General features: G+C 55.0%; 1 pseudogene; it reads left to right on the forward strand.

Annotated features, from left to right (window-relative positions):
- The first annotated feature begins 912 nt into the window (after positions 1–912).
- LOC121838546 lies at positions 913–2,609 on the forward strand (annotated as a pseudogene).
- The last annotated feature ends 1,350 nt before the right edge of the window (positions 2,610–3,959 follow it).

The following is a 3,959-nucleotide window of genomic DNA, read 5'->3' on the forward strand; positions in this document are numbered from 1 at the left end:
GAACCAGTGGAGGCGGCGGAGAACTCAACCTGAGGAAGGAGGTGCTTAACTTTTTCTGGCTTATGAAGGGTGTGTTGACAGAAATGCCGTCGTCCGAACTGCTCGTACCAAGCTCGTTCGACGGTGTCGAAAATGTATTTGCGACATGTGGGGCGCCTCAGCGCCTGAGGGGCTCGCTCATGCGACCTTATTTTACGGAGCGCATGCGGGCGCTGGTGAATAGGCTGCGTGTCGGCGAAGCGAGTGATTGCGGTGCCGTTAAGGAGCGATTTCTCTTGTAACAAAAACTGTCGCCGGCTGAATACGAAAGGCTTTGTCTCAAAGCCACTAGAATGGGGGAAGAATCCTGGACTCAGTTTGCGACACGGGTCGAGAGCTGTTTTGAGTGTTATGCTCGAAGTCCCTCGATCGACTCTCTTGAGGACTTGCTAGCATAAATGGTATCTGACGGCACTAGAGATTCTCTGCCCGCCGACACGCAGACCTATGTAACGCTAAATGAGACTAGAAAATGGCTTAAACCTGCAGAGGTGGCTGGGCTGGCTGACTATATCGACGAGGGCGAGTGATGCAAAAAGCGTGTTGACCCGTCAGGCTCTAAGAGCCCCGCATACAACACAGAAAAGGACATTTCTCTCGAGGAGAAACACGAGAACCCAAGGCAGGGCGCTAAACCTGTCGGTTCCCAAGTGAACTGTTTCAGCTGCAAGGGAATAGGACAGTTTTCTAGTGACTGTCCACGGAACACGGCAGATGGAGGACAAAGAAATTACCCCGCTCCGTGGTAAGTAACATCTCAACAAATTTAACACCACCTCAGCACCTCAGCAGAGTATCTCCCAGGGCATAAATGTCGATCAGAACGGTACCCGCGCTGAGTTGCGGGGAGTAGAGGTGGAATGCGGCCCGAGGATGGTGCTGGCGGTTATCGATTCCGGAGCGGAGATTAGCGTAGTGCCTGAGGGGGTAGCGCCTGAAGTGAAGAGGTCGTCCGGAAGCGTGACACTGACTGGGGCGTTCGGGGACAGCGTGAGCGCCGTTCTACGACGTATAGCGATGACCCTCCCGCAAGCTACGTTGAGTACGTCCCTCGAGAGGTGCCGCTCTTGTGCGCCGTCACTGAAGAATTGATGAACGGCATAGACATGCTGTTGACGCCCGATGACTACGACAGTCTAACATTGACTTGCGGAAGGGTTGACTTGGAACCGAAGGTTTGTGAAGCTGAAGACGCGATTACTGACGAAGGTGGTGAGGTTGCAGGCGGGGGCCGTGGCGCTGAGCTTCGGCTTCCACAAGTGCGACCTGACCGAGGAAAAGCCGCGCGTGGTGGCCTTCGTGGACATGGGTCATTAGGCGCTCCGGGTGGTGCTAGTGGCCTTCAACAAGGACCGACTCGAGATGCTGGCCGCCACCTTCGGTGGAGTCGGAGGCCGCGACGTCGACGTGGTGCTGGTGCGGGTGCGCTACTTCGTCCAAGAGTTCAAGGAGCGCTACTAGCTTGACGTGGCCACCAACTGGCGCGCCCTCATACGTATTATCCCCGAGTGCGAGAGGCTCAAGAAGCAAATGAGTGCCAACCCAACGGCTTGCCGCTCAACATCGAGTGCTTGAAGAACGACCGGAACGTTGCAGGCAAGTTGAAGCGGGAGACCTTCGAGGTCATGTCCACCGAGCTCGAGCGCCATGGCTTGGCGCTGACGGTGGCCGGGCTGCGGCCGACGGACGTGGAGTCAGTGGAGCTGGTCGGGGGCGGCACCCGGGCGCCGGCGGTCCAGCAGCTGGTCCGCAAGGTGTTTTAATGGGAGCCCTCAACGACACTGAACCAGGACGAGGCGGTGGCCCGGGGCTGCGCTCTGCAGTGTGCCATGCTGCCACCTATCTTCAAGATGCGAGACTTTGCGGTGGTGGACGGCCAGCCCTACCGCATTGAGCTGTGCTACGACGCGGACAAGGGAGAGGACAGCCGGGCAGAGGTGCTCCCCCGCTGGCATCAGCTGCACTTCAGCAAGACGCTCACATTCTACCGTAGCAAGCGTTTCAACCTCGAGGCGAGGTACCCGCAGGAGGCGGCGGTGCTCTACCCGGATCTGCAGCTGGACAGCTTCACGGTGAACAAGGTTGTCTCCACGGCCGAGGGCGAGGCGTCCATGATCAAGGTGAAGGTGCGTCTCAACCTGCACGGCATCTTCTCGGTGGTGTCCGCCTCGGCCGTGGACCGCAAGCCCGGCAGTCGACAGGCAGGTGTTGGGTGTGCAAACGATGGAGACCTAGCGGCGGCGGGGGCGACGAGTGGCGAAGAGGTACCCCCGACCGAGGGAGGTGACCCCGACAAAGTGGCCGAGGGCAAGCCTGTCAAGAAGGAGGAGCGGCCCAGTTCAAAAGAGAAGCAGGCCAAGGCCACGGAACTCCCGGTGGAGGTCCGGGTGCCGCAGCTGAGCGCCTTCGAGATGGACCAACTTGTGGAGCGTGTGGTCCAAATGGTCCACAAAGACCGCCTAGAGAAGGGCGACTTATTTGTCACGCAATGGGTGTTTGGTTCGTCGCATACGCGAACCGAAGTTTTGGAGTATTTTTTTTTAAATGTATTGTATATTTTAGGTTGGTGAGCTTTTTGTTTTTTTTTTCCGTATGAACATACGGGCAGTTCCGTGTTTTGGGAAAATAGCCTGGCCTAGATAGAGCATATGTTCCGCGTACGCCTTTGCTGATGTGTGCCTTGTGAGGCGCTGCTGAGAGACAGTAGCACAGACGGGCATACGGTTTCATAACCTGCCGCCGGAACCACATTGCAGCGTCCTCCGACTTCGAGGCATTGGCAGCGATGGTCCGGGCAACATGAGCTCCCACGTGGGTCACAAGTCTTCAGACTACTTTCTTCTGGGCAACTACGAGATCAATATTAAAGTGCGGCGCCATGTTTATTTTATTTATTTCGGCTCAGGAGAGCCGAGGCGCCGCACGATGGCACGTGGCCCATACAGAGAAGGCCCGCAGCGCCACGTCCAACGATGATAAGATAGTATTCCACAGATAAATAAAAAAATAATGGTAATGATTTAAACGGAGCTTGTGAAGGAGGGTGAGGGATTGACGTGTATCATGAAGAGGGTGACATGTCTTAGGCCTAGCAGCTTTTAACGACCCGGTGTTTTTCAAGGGGCCGCCATGGACTGCTGACTTCTTGCAGGTGGCTCTCGAGAGCCTTTCGAGGGTTCTTGCTTTTGCGGCTTGAAACAGCAGGCCGGCCGAAGTTTTGGCGAGGCAGGAAGTCCAGCATCCCTGCGGTTGTTCACCGGGGGTTGGTGCTGGCGTTGGCGGGGCGTCGGTCGCGCGAAAGCGGGCCCTGATGTCTCCCAGGTCGCAGTGGAGCTTTTAACTAGTGATGGGCTGAACCTTTGCGGAATAAAAATTCGGCGCCGAATATTAGGATTTGGCGAAGCCGAATTTTCGCCAAACTTTTTTTAAGATACGGCAAAGATTCGGCAAAAATGCATTGTCTAAAGACCTAAAAGTTTATATTTCTGTTTCTCCGGGCAAAAAAAAAAGTTTTTTTTTTTTTTAAATGCATATTGACACAGTTGTTACTAAATAAGGTGATATTCTACAATATAATTGTATCGGTGTCATTTTTGTGGGTTTGATCTCAATTGTAGTGACATTTTCCAGGAATGTGACAACGAGGTTGGGGGGTAGGGCTTTACGACACGAGAGCGCACGACAGCAGAGCACCGCGACACCAGAGGGCACGACGGGAGAGCGCCCCGACACGAGAGCTCGTGCCATTACAGCGCGCGTCACGAGAGCGCATCTGCGCGCCTTGGGAAGGATCGACGTTGGAGTCTCCAAACTAGCCTCAAACACATGTTTTTTTCTGATCGAACGCTTTACGTCACTTTATTGGTTGAGCACCCAGACCTGGGGGAAGTCAAACAAATATAGTTTTCGCAAACTCGAAA

The sequence above is a fragment of the Ixodes scapularis genome, unplaced genomic scaffold (genome assembly GCF_016920785.2).
Source record: "Ixodes scapularis isolate PalLabHiFi unplaced genomic scaffold, ASM1692078v2 PGA_scaffold6__148_contigs__length_123643588, whole genome shotgun sequence".
Classification (NCBI taxonomy): Eukaryota; Metazoa; Arthropoda; class Arachnida; order Ixodida; family Ixodidae; genus Ixodes; species Ixodes scapularis.